The sequence below is a fragment of the Halichoerus grypus genome, chromosome 8 (genome assembly GCF_964656455.1).
Source record: "Halichoerus grypus chromosome 8, mHalGry1.hap1.1, whole genome shotgun sequence".
NCBI classification, from domain to species: Eukaryota; Metazoa; Chordata; class Mammalia; order Carnivora; family Phocidae; genus Halichoerus; species Halichoerus grypus.
The window spans coordinates 126928080-126948299 of record NC_135719.1 but is presented as its reverse complement, the minus strand read 5'-3'; the positions used below and the strand labels follow the sequence as shown (position 1 = coordinate 126948299).

The following is a 20220-nucleotide window of genomic DNA, read 5'->3' as shown; positions in this document are numbered from 1 at the left end:
CATGTGAGGCTGGTTGACCAGCAGGAAGAGCAAAAACTCACCCTGAAGTCTCGGTGCTCTGTCTCTGCCGAGAGGGCTGCCACATCTTCCTAGTACCTGACCAGGGGCCTTCTGTCTTAGGAAGGTTTCTCCCTGGTCTCAAGCCTCTTTTCAGCCCTGAGTGGTTGCTGGGGAAGAGAAGAGGGAGAAGTATATCATGGGAAGCCCTGCCTAGTGCTGTCACCTTGACTACATTAGGAAGTGGGCAGTGGGGAATAGGATCTAAGCACGTACTTGTAATTTGTAAATCCAGGGTTTCCTAAGGCTATGGAATAAGTGAAATTAATTTTTAAAAAAGATTTTGTTTATTTATTTGAGAGAGGAAGAGAGAGAGCGCACAAGCAGGGGGAGGGGCAGAGGGAGAGGGAGAAGCAGGCTCCCCACTGAGCAGGCAGACTCGATCCCAGGACCCTGGGATCATGACCTGAGCTGAAGGCAGACACTTAACTGACTGAGCCACCCAGGCGCCCCTAAGTGAAATTAATTTTAATAATGTACTTTATTTAAGTCAGTAGAGTCAAATATTATCATTTCAACTTGTAATTATATAAAAATTATTAATGAGATAGTTTACATTCTCTTTCTCATACTAAGTCTTTGAAACCCAGTGTGTATTTTATACCTACAGCATATCTCAGCTGTGACTGGCCACATTTCAAGGGATCCACACATAGTTTGTGGCTACATACCATCTTGGATGGTACAGTTTTACAGCATTCATGGGTAAGCTTTAGGGAGATTGTGAAACTTTTGGTTGCAAATGTCTGTCTCTGAGCACACTGTATTTTTTATGAGGGGTGTGTAGCTTTATCCAATTTTCAGAAGCATTAGTGACCCCAGAAGAATTGACAGAAAAATGTCAGATTTCTCAGAGATGAATCCTGTGATATCTAAACTTGCCATTGCAGTGCTGGGTGGGGTACCCTGACCATAGACTTCCAAAATTCTGGCTGGCTCTGATTCCAGATAGCTTATCCCAATGTATGTGGGTCAGAAAGCATGTTGCCAGATGGAGGAAGGGACAGCCCAGGTCTGCCGAAAGGCAAGGAAAACCATCATAGGAGAGAGGGACAGTCTTTGCTATTTGCCGACTAGTATTATTCCTGGATCTACGTTTCTGGATGAACTTCCAGATCACCAAGGAAATGGAAATACTGTTGGATTTTCCAAATCCCAAAACACATGTAAAGAAAATAAAGTAGCTGGTTGAGAATTATATGCAGATATGTTTTAAGTGTTACCCTGCTGTCTCTCTCTCTCAGACTCCCTCCTTCCAAAGACATCAGCTTTTGTTGTTTTTTTTTTTAAGATTTATTTATTTATTTGAGAGAGAGAGAATGCACATGAGTGGGGGGAGGGGCAGAGGGAGAGGGAGAAAATCTCAAGCAGCCTCCCCACTGAGTGTGGAGCCCAATGTGGGGCTCGATCCCAGGACCCTGAGATCATGACCTGAGCCGAAATCAAGAGTCGGATGCCTAACTGATTGAGCCACCCAGGCTCCCCAAAGATATCATCTTTGGAATTATGTGAGATGCTCTGAAAATAAAGTGACTTCTGAGTGGCCTTGACCCTTTCCTCAGCCCTCCATTTATTCCTGGAACAAGTCCAATCAGAGGGTTCACCCTCTTCATCAAGGATTCTCCAACTGGTGACCATGAATGGACTTTACAGTATGCCATGGTCTACACACCTGTGAGAATTTTTCTAGGGAGAACATTCTAAGGTTTAATCAAATTGTCAAAGAGATCGTGACCCTCTGTAAGGGTCAGACCGCTGGTCCACATACTATCATCAGTGGACATCAGAGCTGAGAGTCTGGGTCTACCTTGGGTCCTGGAATATCTTATGGAGCTCTCCCTCTGGGGACTCTCACCCCCTGGAGAGGCAGGTGGAGAATCCATCTGTGTATCTCCTGTGTGCTTAGGGAAACCATGGGGTTTCTGTGTCCTCAGAACCCAGGCTGGGCTCAAGTGAATGGCCTGCAGAGTCCTTTCCAAATCCCTCACCCCAGTCCCCTGGATCGTTGGTTTTGTGTGACAGCTAAATCATAATGTAATTCTACTCTAGTGGCTCTGTGGCTCACTGTCTTCTACTGTTTTCAGCTTTTGGGGATCCTGGGTGTCTGATGTGAGCTCCTGTCCAAGGCCAAAGTGTGAGGATAATGGAGTTTTTATACTGGCTCTCCATTCTGGATGCAGGGGATATGAGTTAGATGGGAACTTTGAGTTCATCTAGTCCCATCCCTTCATGTGATAGGTGGGAAACTGAGGCTGGAGTGGTAAAGTGATGTACTCAAGGACACACAAATGGATGGTTGAGCAATCAGGACCAGAATTCAGCTCTTCCCATGCCCAAATTGCCTCTCCCCCTCTCTCAGTACCCACAACCTAACTGGTGCCCAGTATCCTCAGACGACTCAGGTAGAGTCATGACTAGTTAGTAACACTACAGTGTGACAGACCTGGGTTCAAACTTCAGCTTGGTCATTTATGTTGTGAGACCCTAGACAAACCATTTCGATTCTGAGCCTCAGTTTGCCCAATCTGTAAACTGGGCATAATTGGACCTACGTCGTGGGTTTAGTGTAAGGACTAGATTGGACAATGTGTTAGAGCATTTGGCATAAGGCCTAATGCATTGTAAGTGCTAAGTAGATTATAATTATTACTGATGGTTCCCCTCTTCCCATTCCCTAATGCACCAGTCCTCCTGACTCATCAAAATGTACCTGTCCTGGGTTCTACTGAGGCAAGGCCTTGCTAGGTGACTGACTAGCTGATTAGCACTCAGGGCCTATGGGCTTGCTTGTTGTGCTCTGTCTTTCTCCAGAGTGTGGGTTTGAGGAGGACTCACGTCATCCTTGTTTGCCACTGTCTGTACCCAGAGACCAGCTCAGTGTCTGGCATAGAGTAGATACCGAAAGAATGTCAAATGAACCAATATTTAACTAGGGGCCTTCAGTGTTGTAGGAGGCTGAATAATGGCCCCCAAAGATGTCAGGTTCTAATCCCTAGAACCTGTAAATATTACCTCATAAAAGACAGTCTTTGCAGATATGCTTAGTTTAAAGATCTTGAGATGGGGAGATTATCCTGGATTATCTGGATCGGCCCTAAAGGCACTCACATGTGTCCTCACAAGAGGGGGCAGAGGGAGACTTGACTATACACACAGAGGAAAAGGCTATGTGAAGACAGCAGAGAGAAATTTGAAGATGCTGTCCTTTAAGTGATGGAGTGATGTGACCACCAGCTAAGCAATGCTGGTCGCCATCAGAATCTGGATTCTCTCATAGAGTCCCTAGAGAGAGTGGGGGCCCGCTGACACCTTGGTTTTGGACTTCTGGTCTTCAGAACTGTGAGAAAAATTAATTTCTGTTGTTTTAAGCCACCAGGTTGAGGTGATTTGTTCCATTAGCCATAGGAAACTAATACAACTGTTTTTAGCCAAAGTAGTAACATGGGAATTTTAGGGACCAGAAAGTTACATTTTTCAAGGGTGGAACCAAGGAAGCTCAATATTCTCTAATTCTGTTTCCATTCTTTCTCTATAAATAGTGCCCTCCCTCTGTGAAGCCACTGACAAAGTCTGATGATGTGTCTGAGAGAAGAATCCAGAGGGATGGGTGGTTAAAGTGGGTTTTCCTCTTGCATCAGAGGGAAGAGAAAGAATAGATGACTTATTGACAAAGGTGGAGAGGAGGGGGGACAATAATTAAGAAAGCTGAGCTGTGTGAATTCATTCATTTATTCAAGGATGTTTATTAAGTGCTTCCTATGTGCCAGATCCTATTCTAGGCACTGAGGATGTTGCAGTAAATAAGGGGGGTGGGGAATCCTTGGTTATGTGGAGCTTACATCGTAGTTGGAGGAGACATGCACACCCAAAATGAATGTCCACCTCTGATGGTGATGCTCAGATGGGCAACCCGGACAGCAGCAATCCTCTCTATGACATCTACTTCTGACTCCAAAAGCTTCATCCACTGACAAGGCATAGGCAATTTTCTACCAGTGGTCAGCAGTCTCTCCAGGTGGCTCTGTTTTCCAGAACACTGCCTGCCCACCGGAGCTCTAAAGGCATCCTCCTACACATAAACACCACACTCCTCTCTCTTCTCCCTTGCTCTCTCTCTTTTTTTGCTTCTCTTTTACCCTGCCCCATGCAGAATAGTTATTTATAATCTTTTTTCTAGAACCTGTGATGAAATTAGAGAAAATGGAGGCAAGGAAAACACAGCCTAACTTTTAAAAGGATCCCTCATAAAGTGAGGAACAGAAACAAGAAGACTTTCAGGATTAAAGGATTTCTTTCCCAACTGGCATTTCAGAGTCTGTGCTATGTTTGTTACGTTTGAAGCCACCAGGAAAGACATCCAGAAAGAGGGGCTCTGGTTTTGTGTTTCAGACCAGTTTCTAGAAACTTATCTGAAAAATGTGAAGGGCTGCTACAGCGGAGAAGATGCTCAATGTGAGAACCAAGATGGAGAAGTGACAAGAAGGCAGAGTCCATCCAGTCCATTGAGAAAGAACTTTCTGGTTGTCAGAGGAGTCCAGTAATGGAGTGGGCTTCTCAGATAGGAGGAAGGACATATGTTCATTATCACTATAAGAGTTCAAACATGGCTGAATGGCCACTTGGGGAAAGGCTAGAGAGGACAGTCAAGTTTCTGAAGGGGGCATGAACTAAATGTCTTTGAGGTCTCCTCCAACCCCGAAAGTCTATGATTTTACTAAACATCCCACAGAACAGAATATCATTCTTTTTTTTTTTTTTTTGGCTTTATTTTTTTAAAAGATTTATTTATTTATTTATTTATTTATTTATTTGAGGGAGAAGCAGGCTCCCCACTGAGCAGGGAGCCCAATGCAGGACTCAGTCCCAGGACCCTGGGATCATGACCTGAGCCGAAGGCAGATGCTTAACCAACTGAGCCACCCAGGAGTCCCCAAAATATCATTCTTAAACTGAATGCAATATACTCGAAACTTTATGTGCCAAACAAGATAGCATTAAAATATAGTAAAAAATTGACAGAAACAATAGAGGTAGGAAACTTTACCACATCTTTGTATGAAAGCAAATGAGAAAAAAGCCATAATTGAGGAAATCTCTGTAAGTTCCTAAAGGCAAAAACAAAACAGAGTGTACTTTGTGTTCACAATGTTGTAAACTGAGAAATAAATAATACAATAAAAAATAAACAGTTAGTGGGCAACTTTTTGTGTGTCCAGTTGAGTCACATAACTTTGTATAAGTATATCTCCCCACTTTGGGATTCCAGCAACCATGTAATACAATTTGACCCCACATTCCTGGCCTTGATTGACTGATTTAGGATTGGACACTTGAGCCAGATGGGCCAGAATTCCTTCCCTGGGAATTTCGAATCAAGACACAGAGAGAGGAATATCTTCTCTCAGATGGCTGGGCTTATAGTATACAAACTTGGGAATTATCAGTGATCACCATCTGCCATATGAACTGAAGACAGAAGAAATGGGTTGGGGAAAAAGAGAGAGAGAGAGAATAAAATAGACACATAGGAGGGAACAGAGATTAGATCAGGAGAGAGGCTCCTGATGACTTTCCAGTCACTGATATATGTCCATCTAAGAATCTCACCTTCACTCTTTTTTCTTTTATTATTATCATTTTTTTTACATTTATTTTTTAAAAATTCTTTATTTAAATTCAATTTAGTTACCATATACTGTATTATTAGTTTCAGTGGTAGAGTTTAGTGATTCATCAGTGGCATATAACACCCAGTGCTCATTACATCAAGTGCCCTCCTTAATGCCCATCACCCAGTTACCCCATCTCCCTACCCACCTCCCCTCCAGCAACCCTCAGTTTGTTTCCTATGGTTAAGAGTCTCTTATGGTCTGCCTCCCTCTCTGATTTCATCTTATTTTCTTTTTTCCTCCCTTCTCCTATGATCCTCTGTTTTGTTCTTAAATTCCACATATGAGTGAAATCACATGTTATTTGTCTTTCTCTGACTTATTTTGCGTAGCATAATACCCTCTCTTTCCATCCATGTTGTTGCAAATGGCAAGATTTCATTCTTTTTGATGGCTGAGTAATATTCCATTTTATTTATATGCCACATCTTCTTTATCCAGTCATCTGTCGATGGAGATCTAGGCTCTTTCCGTAGTTTGGCTATTGTGGACATTACTGCTATAAACATTGGGGTGCAGGTGCCCCTTCGAATCACTATGTATCTTTTTTACCTCCACTCTTGCCCTTGAAGTACACAAAGCTCTTATATCCTTATAACCAATTCTCTTTTACTTAAGTCAGCTGGAGTTATTTTCCTTACAATCAGAGAGTTCTAACTCATAAAAGCAAACAAGCAAATGAACAAAAAGCACAAACCTCAAACCACTTGAAAATTTCAACCCTCTCTTCTAAACAGCTCTCACTTCAACAGTGAAGTAAAAACAGAAGCTTTAGAGTATTTAGACAGTTATTACAATGAAAATTGTACAAACAGCAAACTCAAGGCTATAGCTAAAGCTATGCTAAGAGGAAAATTCATAGCTCAACAACTTAGAGTACAGGGCTCTGTAGCCAAATGCCTGGTTAAAATCCCCTTTCTACCATCCACTAGCTTCATACTTCTGTGCAAAATTATCACTTTGTGCCTCAGTTTCCACATCTGAAAATGGATATAATAACAGTACTTATCTCATGGGGTCCTATTGTGAGAATTAATTTATACAAGGAATATATTTCAAATAGTGCCTAGCACATAATATTATTAATGCTAGCCATTGATTCAAATAATAATAATATAATAATATGTAGTGTATAATGAAACATGCACACTGGAGCCATCTTTTGGGATTGGGCAGCACTGGGCAGCCTCAAGGGCATTTTCCCCTATAGAATAAAGGCAGTGCAACCTAGCACGTGGCTGGCTGCTCCTCTCTTCACAGACAGAGCTGTTCCTGGCTTGGGTTGAGGACAGGGAATGGCCTGGGCTGCCATCTGGGCTGCCACCTGAGCATCTCAGCGTGAGTGTGGGAAAGATAAACACGAGGCTGTCTTGATGTGGTGACCTCCTCCTCACCTGACTGAGGGGTTCATATGGTGGGAGAAGGATTTCTAGGGATCCCAGGGGTTTGTGATGCTGGAGGTCACAGAGAGGGGACTGCTGGGCCTGGAAATACATACCCTCACTCCCCCTCACTACTGATATCCCAAATTCCATGATTAGAAGGCAGATCATTCTTTGCTGACTTCTGGGTTAACCAGGCTGCGTTCTTATCTTAACAGCTACCTCCTTATCTTTGCAGATGGAAACTGGAGTAACCACCAACAACATGCATTCCTAAGGTGGTCTGAAAGTGTGGGGCCCTAGCGAGGGAGTGGATCCCCAGGCAGGAGGCATCTTATCATGGACAGAATCTGTTATCTGGTAAGAACAGGGTGCTAGAGAGAGTGCCTTGGTCCTACCTAGACTGCTCCAAGGTCCATCCAATTTCCTGCATTTTAATTCATCAACATGGTATTGGAGGAGACGTGGCCCCACTGTCCTGTGGAGGCTCCTCCTCCCTCAGGAGTCAGATGTGCTATGTTCCAAAGAGTGTTTGAATGCAGGTACACGCGGACAGCTTGCCATGCCTTGGTCCTTCTGGGCCTGCAGGCCGCCATCCAGAGAGCCTGCCACCCTATGCTCCGTGCTAGAAACCACCTCAGTCCTAACAACTACCAATCAATAATATATTCATAGGGAGCTGAACAATCAGGGAGCTATGCAAAGACCTGTGAAGGGTGTTCAGTCTAAAGGGAGAGCCAGTGTCAAGGCCCTGGGTCAGTGCACAATGGTGAGAAAAGCGAGGAAGGGCCAGGGAGGGAGGAGATGGGGTCTGACCCTGATGGAGTGGATCCAGCAGAACCTGGCTTTCTACACTTAGTAGAACTAAGTACACTTAGTTCCAGCAGAACTTGTGCTTGCTTCACTTAATTATGAGGTCCTTCAGTCAAGACTATAAACCCAGTTTAACCACACAGCATTCTAGGATGAGCACTGGACCAAGAGTCAAAAGATTGCTAGTTAGTCTGGCTCAGCTACTCCTTTGCTGTGGGACCTTAAGTAAGGCAAGTCCCTTAACCTCTCTGTGCCTTCATTCTTCATCAATAATATTAGAAAAGTAGGGTCCCCTTAGGTTCCAAATCCTTGGAGTTTACAACCAAGCACTATATTTCAGATGCAAAAAGCTAGGTTGTTGTTTGAGAAAGAAATGAAGGAGGAAGAAGAGGAGGGAGAGAAAAATGAAGAGGAGGCAGAGTCCCTACCAGACTCTAGCTCCTCGCCTCTGTAGACACCAGCACATGGGAGCATGTGAGGAGCATTGCCAAGACCGCGAAGGGGAGATTGCATAGGAAAGTAAGTGCACGCTCTGTTCCTGACCATGGTGCCACACAGCAGCATCAACACGTCGTTTGAGAAATGAATGTGGTCTGAAGCTCAAGCTGTCATGAGAGCACCCAGGAATAAATAAAAGAAACACTAAGGGAGCCAATCAGGAGAAACTTGAACATGCTCATGGAGGGATATGTTGAAGTTTCAGGTCCTTCAGGGTTTGGGATATTTTTGCCAGGTGATGAAAAGAGTGGAGAGAAGAAAACGTGAAGGTGGGGGAGCTCCTGCAAGAGACGAAGGCTCCAGGCAAGGCCCCGGCTGGTGAATAGGCCCCCTGAAATGATGATTGCCGAGGCCTTCCTTGGGAGGCACATGGGGCAGGCCCCTGAGCAGGTAATCCAGAAGGTCCTCTTTGCTCTCTTCTCTGAAGACTGAAAATGCACTCTTTGTGTGGTGGAGTCAGAAGCTTTCCAGTGAGGCATACAGCTAGGGTAAGAGCCATTCTTTGGAGTGAAAAACACCCAAGTCTGAATCCTAGCTCACCTGTGTGACCTTGGGCAAATCCCCTAATGTCTCTGTGCTTAAGAAAAAAAAAGGATAATGTTAGTGACGTCTACATCATGGGATTGGTGCAGAGATTATATTAATGTTGAATAGGGAGTCAAAAAATAGTACTGCCCTTCCCCACGAGGGCCTGAACCAGTTCTTGAATTAATGAGTCCGTGTATGGAGGCCCCAGATCATCTTTCCTATTGATAAAGGCCAGCTCATAACGTGTAGCTTGTATTGGGATATCCTGATCCTGAGCCCTAGAACGGACCGCTTACCTGGCCACCAGCAGCCCTGGACCTGCACCACCACAGGAACATGCAGGGGAGCACAGGCGCTAGCTCCCGAAAGGAGGCAGGTGGGCAGAGGCTCTGCTGCGCATGCTCAGTTCCTCCTCCCAACTCACCAATCAGATGAGTCGCCCTGTAAAGGCGTGAGGGAGAGAGCGAGCCGGGATGTTTCCCGGGGGGGGGGGGCGGGGGAGCTCCCTCCCATGTGGGAGAAACCTCAAAAGTAGGGAATAATCTAAACAGATAAAATCAGGGGATCTATATGACATGCTCGGCACAGGAACCGGGATCTGGCAAGTGCGCAGTAAATTACCGCTTTAAACAATATCTTCAGCCTGGCTTGGCTGACTCGTGCTTTCCTGCCAACATTTATCAGGCAGCTACTATGGGCAGCGTTTTGTGCCAGCTGCAAGGGAGGACATGAGAAAGCATTCCACCCCGAGCCCATCACCGCTCCGACGGTTCTGCTGGGGCTAACAACATTTCGTACTCCTAGCTAAGATTGACGAATCGGACACTACACGTCGGGAACTCCGGTGCGCTCCCGATGTGCATGATCTCGGGTACTCGGCCGTGTGGCACCGGACACAAACCGTTGAAGGCCTCGCTCCCAGAGGCACAGAGGGGTGAGTGCAGGGCGAGATTAAAGCGCCTGATGGGTACTCAGCAAAACACATCAATATAGGATGACCAGGTTTGTCCCTCAGCCATCGCCTTCGGGGGCCTGTCACACGTCACAGGCAACAGGGCTGAGAGGTCCCCAGGGGTGGCTTTGGAGTGACGGTGGCCTTGCCATCAGCATGAGAGAGAAGTCGACGAGGTGGCAAAAGTGTGCGTCTTCGGGACATTTCCCAAGCCGTTTGGGCATGACTTCACTTCCCGGAAGGGCCATAAACTTGGAAGAAATAGAACTGCCCTGGGGAAGGAGTAAGAGTGAATTCGGAACTCATGCAAGGGGCAAAGGGCCAGATTCAAAACCAGCCTTTCCTTTAATGCAGCTTGTGCCGCCTGCTTGGAGCTTTCAGAGGACTGCTGGGCTCTGGATGGCATCGTTGTTTGGCCGTCCCTTTAGCCCTTGAGAAAGGGCAGGGCTGCTCACCTTCCTGAAGTTTCCCCTACTGTCTGTGCTCCTGAGGCACCGTTTGGCCAGTGCAGCTCTGTGGTTTACAGGAGGGCAGCGGAGGCCTCCCCAACATGGCCCCTCACGCCCGGGGACCTGCACGGATCTCTCGCTGTTGCCCCACAAGGGCTCCCCTCTCCTTCTCCTTGGCTTAGCAGTGGGTTGTGGGGCTCTCAGTCCTAAAGCGGAAAAGTCCGGGAAGGAATTCTTTTCAGTTTGTGGGGTTTAATGGACTGCCCTCCCCACCCAATTTTTCATAATGTTGCTAACGAGCCAGAGAGAAGAACTAACATAATTCACCGTACACAGTTATTAAAATTAGCAGGACCCATGCAAGAAGACACATACCCTTTCATGCTAGAAGATTTAGATTGAAAAAACATATAAACCAACAAGGGTACAGAGGAAAGGAGATTAACATTCAACTGTTCAGTGAGTGCCTTAAATCGGGTTTCCCAAGAAGCAACCCAGAGACAGGGTTTAGGAGCAAATGGCTTAATTGGGAGGTTATGCCAGGAAGCATGAGAAGGAGAGGGCCAGTGACACAGAGAAGGGAAGGAAGCTGGTTACCACTGTAGGACACTGGAGCTTAGTCCTGCTGGAGAACTCTGGAAACAGTGTGGCACACGAGCCTCTTAAACACCAGCTTCCAGCGGTCTTGGTTGAGGGCGTGGCATGCCTCAAGCTTGCCTTGTCATGGGAGGGCACAGCAAACTGTCATGGCCACAGAAGCTCTTGGAAAAAGAGCTGCAGATGCCTTTAGGTAGAGGTGAGGCCAGCCTGCTCAGAAATGGTACATAGACCAAGGGTATGGCAGTGATGCACTGGGGGGGGCTGGTGCCCTCCAGATGACAGGTCATTCGATCCTCATTATAACCTGATAGTGCCGGTGATAGGGTCCACACTATAGAGTGGGGGGAGCTGAGGGTCAGAGGTTGCAGTGTTTCTCAACCAGAGTGTTATTCTTTATAACGTAGGATGTTTAGCATCTTTGTCTTCCCCAACTAAATACCAGTGGCCTTCCCCTCTCCCCTAGTCCTTGTCCGAATGGGCAAAAAATGTCCTCCTCCTCCCTCCGCACTCACACAGGTGCTGGGTGGGAAGGATCTTGTGTAAGGCCACTTCCCATTCGATCGCAGGGTCATAGTTGCCGATTAGACTGAGAATGAGCTGAGCTGAGGGAACATAATTCTTGGAGCACACTTGACTTCTGTAAAAGGGACATCCTTAAACTGAACTCACAGTTGTGCTGAAGGATTGAATATCGAACACAAAGGTAGTACAGTGTCTGATATCAAGGAATGGCTCAGAAAAATGTTAGCTATATTTCTGGTTGAGGGGCTCAGGAATCTTATTTCTTATCTATTCCTTATTTCTTCCCCCCTCTCTCTTTCTCTGATTCCTGCCCTTCCCCCCCCGCCCCCCGCCCCCGTTCCCTGTCCATTCTCTAGGAGACATTCAGGGCAGAGGAAAGCACTGATGTTTGAATCTCTGTCCTCAGGAAATAAAGGGGCGGTCGGTCAGGCCAGAGTCATCTGTAAGCCACAGCCGGAGCAGGCCAGAGAAAGGCCAGCCAGGGTCTGGCCCCCGTGTTAGGGGGGTTTATGTGGGTGTGTTCAGCAAGGAGGGCATTCAGTGTATGTCACATGCACACCAGGCCATCCATCTGCACACTTATTAACGCTAACGTGGAAGTGAACGTAACCTTCACCAGAATTTACCCAGATGCCTTCTTTTCTTTGCTGCAGAGGCAGCTGTTTTATAAGCTTTTAGTGGCATTTGGCAGTTTCTGTAACATTCAAGGCATGCTCCGGTGGCCAGGCCATCGAAATGGGGGACTCAGGCCAGCTAACTTTTGCTTGGGTCAAGGTTATGAGGTGTTATGAGTTGGCTATGAGCAGAGGAGCCTCCTCTTTTGCTCTGGTGGCCAGTCCAGAGTCATTCCCGGCCCCACACCACCTTCCACATCCCCGGTCAAGATGAAAGGAGGAGCCAGACCAAGATGAGCATGATTGCAGTTGTGTGTGGGATGGTGGCAGCTAAGAGTGAATGAATTTGACCTCTTCATAGTGACACGTATCAAGCTCTGTAAGCAGGATTCGGCCTCAGTAATTTGTCCAGGAGATGAGGCTTCATTTGTGTCAGGCCTCCCTTCACGCGAGTCATAATTGGATTTAACATGAGCCGGCCACATGGCAGATGCTGTGAACACACTATTCCATGCCTCCCCACAACCCTCACTGGTATTAATGTTCCCATTTTACAAGTAAAGAAGGAAACTTGGAGCAAGGATTTGACTGCTGAGGCCACAGAGCTAGTGGGAAACACAGCTGGGATTAGGTAGGATCCTTTGGACACCTACGTCTAGTCTAGGCTCTCTCAGCCTTGGACTGCTGACATTGTGGGGACTGTCCTGTGTATTGAGCAGCATCCCTGACTTCTCCCCACCAGATGCCAGGAGCACGTTCTCCATCTTCCCCAACTGCACAACCCCAAAATGTCTCCCTTTAGACATTGTCCTGGTTGACGCTGCCCTAGTCCTTTCCATGGGAAAACCTGCATTTCATGCTTCTAAAAAGAGCCTGGTTGGAGGGTGACCCTGGGTCCCTAACTCTGGCAACGTCTGAGGCTCAGCCTTCTGGCTTCCCCTGTGGCCTCTCCCGCCAAAAGCCTCTCAGTCCATCAGTCCTGTGACAAGCCCTCCATTCATTCATTCACTCTTTTGTTCAAGGACTATTTCTTGAATGCCTCCTCCTCACCAGGAGACAGAGAAACAAACAATCAAAGCCTCCTGCCCCGATGGAAGTAATAGTCTAGTGAACAGAAAGCACTCAGTAGATGTTATAACCCACGTGCCTGCACTAACTCATTTTATTCTCGCACCGAGTGCGGTTATTTTCAGTTTCCTGGGGCACAGTCTGAGACACTGAGAGGTTCGATCACTTGCTCAGGTGGCGGTGAGGAAGGAGTGGAGTTGAGAGTTAAGGACACCTGCCCCTGCATTCCCCTGCCTTTTCAATGTGCGCCCTAACCACACATGTCCTTCCCACTGTCTTGGATATTGCCACACGGAATCCCTGTGTCTTTTCGGGCACACAGGTAATGTCATCTCCCCTCCCCATCCACACTGGCTGTCCCCCCACCCCGCTATGAACCAGACTCAACGTGTTGGTACCGTTGTGAAGTCATGACCTTCTCCTTCCTTCCCTACATCTTCATTCTCAAGTCCTGCTGCTTTTTTTTTTTTAAAGATTTTATTTATTTATTAGGGAGAGAGAAAGAGAGAGCACGAGCAGGGAGGAGGGGCAGAGGGAGAGGGAGAAGTAGACTCTCTGTTGAGCAGGGGTCCTGATGTGGGACTTGATCCCAGGACCCTGAGATCAGGACCTGAGCCGAAGGCAGACGCTTAACCAACTGACCCCCCCTCCCCAGGTGCCCCAAGTCCTGCTGGTTTTTAAGACAAGTCTCTCGGCTGCATTCCAGTGACCCGGCTAGGCAAGCCTGTTTGTGTCCTCTTCTCATAAATGAGGAGACTAAAGATTGGAGAGGCCAAGTGCCTTGCTCAAGGCCACGCAACTAATAAAGGCTAAAATGTATGCACATCTTCTGATCACAAACTTTGCACTCTGAACAAATTGCTTCATGTAAGATGTTACATCGTTGCCCCTGCTTCAAGAGCCCTGACAAGGTAAGGGCCATGACTTAGGCCATGCCTGGATCTCTTACACAGAGTCTAGCACTTGTGTTGATTCAACTGGAGCCCAAGTTGCAAGGATGGAACCCAGGCTGTTAGCATTAATGCTGTGGAAGTCCGCCAGAGGGCAGTGCTTTCTCCATGAAAGAGGACACCCTGAAGCTGGTGCACCGTGTAACTGAGAGGCTCATTTGAACTTACCAAAGAATTTGAATTCACAGTGGTTTCCAGTCACACATGCGCACACCTGCTATGTTTAGAAACTTGCTGGATATGCTAAACACGGATGAAATCTTGATGTTCCTTGATGACGTACCACATTTTGACTCACAAATCATTTGGTCCAAACTAGTCACCTGACACCACCTGACCATGGGGCGCAGGGGCAGGAAGCGCAATCTTACCCTGTGCTTACAGGGGAAGGAGCCATAAATATTCAGTGCCCAGCACTAATAATGACCACAAAACTTATCCCTGAGTTGTTCGGAACAGCAGCTCCCAGAAGTGGTCGTGCAGGAGAACTAACTGATTAAGGACAGCTTGTTAAATGTCCACATCTCAGAGCCCCTACCCCTGGGATCTAATCCAGAATCAGGAATTGTTACTTGATGTTACTTAGGCATTGCTAGAGAATAAACATGGCTTGTGCCCTAGTCTGACCTTTGGTATTTCCTAGCTGTATGACCCTGAGAAAGTCTCTTCATCTCTCTCAGTGTAAGAATATCTGCTTGGTCTCCCTCACAGACAAGGCCACGATGAGGCTGAAGCTGGACACGTGTGAAACTCTAGCTAGTTTTACAGAGAAGCGCTATCATCATTATGGATGTTATGAAATTAATTTAACTGTTAGTTCAGTAATTACCTTTGTACAGAAGCCTTCCCTGAAACCTTGCTACTCAGAGCGGTCCGCAGATGAGCAGAATTGGCATCACCTGAGAGTTTGTTAGAAATACAGAACGTAACTCATCGTAGACCACTGAACTATAGTTGTGTGTATTTTAACAAGATCCTGAGACGATTCGTATGCCTAGTAAGGTTGGACGCTAGCTAGAAAATGAATAGTTTAATGAATTAATAGCAACAAAAGCAGGTTATGGAATTGGTTTGGGAGTTAATACTGAGCTAGTTCAGTTCAGTGTCCCCCAGAATAGAAGCATCCCCTATGATAAGCCTGCGGCGTGCTAAGCAAATTGTTTGCAAAGCTCAAAAAATGTCTCTGTATCCCAGTTATGCCTTAGGGAGCTCGAATTGAAGTTGAAATAAAACATTTCATATTTAAACCAGTTAGGGTAGGCTGACTTATGCTGCAGTAGTAAACAACCTGACCTTTCAATGGCTTTAAAATCCCAGAGGTTTCAGGGCTCTGCTCCATCACTCAGGAACCCAGGCTGACGGGGCTGCTACCATCCCAGACACTGTAGGGAAAGAGCTCTGGAGGGTCTTCCACTGGGAGTGACGGACCACACTTTGACTCACAAATCATTTGGTCCAAACTAGTCACCTGACACCACCTGACCATGGGGCGCAGGGGCAGGAAGCGCAATCTTACCCTGTGCTTGCAGGGGAAGGAGCCATAAATATTCAGTGCCCAGCACTAATAATGACCACAAAACTTATCCCTGAGTTGTTCGGAACAGCAGCTCCCAGAAGTGGTCGTGCAGGAGAGCTAACTGTTTAAGGACAGCTTGTTAAATGTCCACATCTCAGAGCCCCTACCCCTGGGATCTAATCCAGAATCAGGAATCTGTTTTAATAAATGCCCTAAGGGGTCCTGAGGCACCCGCTCCACAGACCAGCATTTTGGCTTTGAGGCTTCCTGTCCTTTAACCCCATCTTGAATTTACAAGGCCCTGTCTTTATTTCCCAGGAACACCTCAACAAATCACCCCAAACTGGGTGGCTCCAAATAGCAGAAATGTAATCTCTCACAGTTCTGGGAGCCAGAAGTCCAAAATCAACGTTTGTCAGCAGGGTTGGTTCTTTCTGGAGGCTCTGGGGGACAATCTGTTCCATGTCTTTCTTCTAGCTTCTGGTGGCTACTGGCAATCCTTGACATTCGCTGGATTATACCGTAGGATTCCAATTTCTTCCTCCATCTCCACATGGCCTTCTCTGTGTGTCTATGTGTTCTGTTATAAGGGCACTTGAGTAATCCACAATGATTTCTTTCTTTTTTTTTTTAAGTGGGCTCCAAGGTGGAGCACAACATGGGGCCCAAACTCACCACCCTGAGATCAAGACCTGAGCTGAGATCAAGAGTTGGACGCTTAACCAACTGAGACACCAAGGTGCCCTGATTTTATTTTTCAAATCCGTAATATTAATTCATCTGCAAAGACCCTTTATCCAAAGAGGGTCACATTGGGAGAACATATCTTTCTGGGGTCCGCTATGCCATCCACTGCAGGCCCACATTCACACTGAACCCAGTCTTCTGCCTGTCCTCTCTGGACAGCCAAGAGTGGACTTTGCAAGCCACATGCCACAAGGGGTCAGGCTAGCCTTATTTTTCTGCAGCTAGTTCCTTGCAGCACCCAGGAGTCCTTTCAAAGTCAGGGGAAACCCTCCACTGCGAGGGTCAACCAGGGCAGGCTATGGGGCTGGGATCCCTGACCCAACAGCCAGTTTCCTTCCTACCGCCTCACGCGGAACAAAAGAACTGCATGCAAGGCGAGCGTGTGATGGGCAGCCCGTCCGTTTGTGCAGCTGACGCTGCCAAACCACTGGGAAAATTAGCTAACATTCCAAAAGCCTCAGGCCCATCTAGGACCCGGATGTCGCAGGCTTTCCCCTCCTCAGCAGTGAGGGCTATGTTCTTGACAACTCCCAAGGTTGGAGAATTCCAGGTGGATGGTCATAAGATATTATGAGGAAAATAGGTATGGGCATTCAGGTCATCAAATGAACGCTTATTTTTATATTCTCTAAAAGATGGTAGTAATGACAGAACATTAAATAGAACACCTCAATGTCATTTGACACATCTTGAATTAGTAGTAATGGCTCCTCAACAATTATTTTCCATTTAAGCAATTCCTTTGCTCGCCAGAAACATTTCAGTGCATTCAGTGGGATATTATACCTTAAGCTTGCTTGGTTTTCAAGATTATGCCTCGGAAGAGGCACATTCCTTTCTGTATGTGGTTTTTTCATTCAGGAACGATGTGTTTGAAATGTGACAACACAGGGCCTCCACGTCACTCTGCCTAAGTCATAACCTGGAGAGACCTGTGGTTTCTCTTTTGGGTGGTGGCAGGGAGGCATGTGGAAATACATCAGAAGGGACTAGAATCTGTCTCAAGCTGATTCACAGGAAAAGGATGGGATTCCTAGGAGCGTGGAGGGTGTGGGCCTGGCCTTCCTGTCAAACGGGTGCAGTGACTCCCATGGTCACCTGTGTGGTCACCCCCTCAGAGCTGCACCCCATAGTCAGCCTTGGCCTGTGCTTCTTCTTCATCACTTACTATGATTTCTATCTGTGGCCAGCTGGGTTTTTTCATCATTTCATTGGGTTTGTGTTTGGCATATTCCCTCATAGAATGTAAGCTCCTGGAGGGTAGGGGCCTTGCTTGGTTTTCCCTCTGCTGTTGCCCTGGAGCCTGAAACTGAGTAGGATCTGATAAATTTTCTTTGAAACAATGAGTGTCCACTTGGTTGTGCCCAGAGCTGACCTTCTGGGGGACCTGCTTCCAGAACCTGTTGACTGGTTATGTGCAGAAACGCTCCCCTTTGTACAAAGAAAATCTTCTGCTTATTGTAAACCATTTCTTTTTGATCTGTAGATTTTTCAGAGCTTTCCATATGCAGATGTGAACTGTAATCTCCAAGAGGAGAATTTACGGTGGGATATTCTCCAAAACATTGACCCTTTGTCTTGACTGCTTGGAGATCTTGTTCCAGAAAGGGCTTAAGGCATGCCTGAGTGCCATCCCCTGTCTGGTTGTGCTGGCCAGCTATGTTCCCTGCTAGGGGGGCCCCTTGTCACTGCCCTGTGGAAGAGAAGTGGATGACTTCTGGGCAGAGTCTTGACATCTGTGTTCCCAGCCGGGGACAGTCATCTTCAGGCTGTTCCAGGGTGAGCAAGTCACATCTGTTCTTTGGGCCTTGGATTTCTCACTTTGTTCATTCGGCAAATCTTTACTGAGTGCCTACTAGGTGCCTGGCACACGGCTAAGCCCTGGGGGTAGAATAGTGAGCAATGAGAGCAGTCTTGCCCTCCTGGAGCTTACAGGATAGTCAAGAAGAAAGATGTTACCAAACAACTCACGGAGAGGTGTTTAAATGAGACCATGACAAGTGCTGTGAAGGGGAAGTCCCTGATGGTGTATGAGATCCTAATGATGGAGGGTCTAACCTAGTGCAGAATGGCATACCGTGCAGAGAAGACCACCCAGAGTCAGAAGCTGAAGGATGAGATGGGGTGAAGAAGGGAGGGAGGACTGTTCCAAGCACGGAATCATCGGGCTCAGGCCCTGTAGTAAACAGGTAGAGCCGAAGGGAGGCCAGTGGGGCTGGAGCAGGGAGAGCAGGGAGGGTGGGGAGCACAGAGGCCAGGAATAGGCCACCCAGGGGACCATGTCAGGGGGCCTGGACTTTATCCTGAGAGCTGTGGGAAACCATAGATGTGCCTGGGTCTTCAAGCGCAGGTGTGAGCAGGGTAGAGCAGACATGAGATTGTTTTGCGTTAGAGAAGACACTACACGGGGAGTCTACTGGAAATGGACCAGAGTGGGCAACCATGGGCCACACAGGAGGTTAGTGTAGTGGTTCAGAGAGGACGTGGTGCTCATGGAGGATCAGTCCATGAATATTTTCTGAACACCTACTATGTGTCAGGTGCTTTTCAGTGAACCAAACAGGCAAAGAACCTTGTCCTCACAGAGCTGAGGTTTTAGGGAGTGGGGAGACAAACAGTAAACATAATAAGTAAGGAAGCGGGGATGTTGGGAAGCCTTATGTGCAAAGGAAAAAGAAAAATAAATTGACCAAAGTAAGTGAGATTGGGAATGGGGGTAGCCGATGACAGAGATCCTTAGGAGGTAAAAATGACAGCGTTCTATGATGGAGGTTGGGGGGTTAAGGGACAGAGAAGCATCAAGGTCAACTCCTAGATTTCTGGTTTGTGCAACTGAAGAAGGGTTGCTAGAGAGTGTACTAGACCGAACTTGACCCAAGTCTCTGATTCTGTCGCCCTATGGGCTCCATGGCAGTGTCAGCAGCTGCAGGTGGGTCTGTAACCTGGTCCCTGCATCCCAGAGACCACCCTGCATGGGAAGTCCCTCTCCTGGACCCCCACACAAGGATGTGCCAGGTTGCACGGTGTGCGGGGCAGGTCCACACTGCGGGTAAGTGGGGCTCCTGCTGCATCTCCATGAAGCCCGCTCCCTGGGGCTGGCAGCATCTGCCCCGGTGTGTGCGTCCTGACAGAGCTCAGCAAACGTGCGGTGTTGCAGACTGCTGTCCTGGGTGGGCACGCTGCCAGCGCCGCTTCCCCAGGCCCGCCGCGTGATCTCTGCCTCCAGAAGCGACTCTGCCTTAACCCTCCAGGGAAGAGGGTATTTGTGGGGTGCATTTCTTGAGATGGGCTGGGGGCTGGGTTCCAGGAGCTTTCGGAGCTTGGGGCTCTGTGCACTCCTAGGGTTCTGGGTCACTTCGACAGGGCTTCCCCTGAATGACAATTTCCTGTGGGATTTCCGTGACAAGAGGGATGGGGTCGGCTGACCCTACGACCCGAGTCTGAACAGTCCCTGCTGTTTCCTCCCTAGAGAAAGCCGCGGCTTCCTGTCGGGCTCCCCTGGGACAAATGCCTGGCGTGGACAAAGGAAGATGATGGAATAAGGACCCCAGTGCGCAGGCGCTGAATGCTTCCCACGCGCTGAAGAGCTTTCTGTGGATTATTCACTGAAGCCTCAGAGCAACTCTATGAGGTCAGTGCTATTAGTATCATCTTTCTCATCTCAGAGATGAGGTAATGAGGCTCGGTGAGCTTGCACAAGTGGCTCAAGGTCACAGAGCAAGCGCGGTAGGGAGCGGGATTCACACGCAGGCCAGTCTTGGCTCTGAACCCCTCTGCTCTAGTGGCCAATGGAAGGGCACGGAGGTCACCGGAGCGGGGGGCCGGTGTTCAGACTCCAGTCCTGACTTGGCACTG

At 47.6% G+C, this 20220-nt stretch overlaps 1 long non-coding RNA gene across 1 annotated transcript in view; it reads left to right on the top strand.

Moving 5' to 3' along the window:
* LOC118530699 (uncharacterized) overlaps positions 1–19990 on the top strand; it is an 85385-nt gene extending 65395 nt beyond the window's left edge. The window contains exons 4-5 of the long non-coding RNA XR_004914777.2: positions 7347–7468; positions 19835–19990. This is a non-coding gene — a long non-coding RNA (uncharacterized LOC118530699). The remainder of the gene's footprint in view (positions 1–7346; positions 7469–19834) is intronic.
* Positions 19991–20220: the final 230 nt, after the last annotated feature.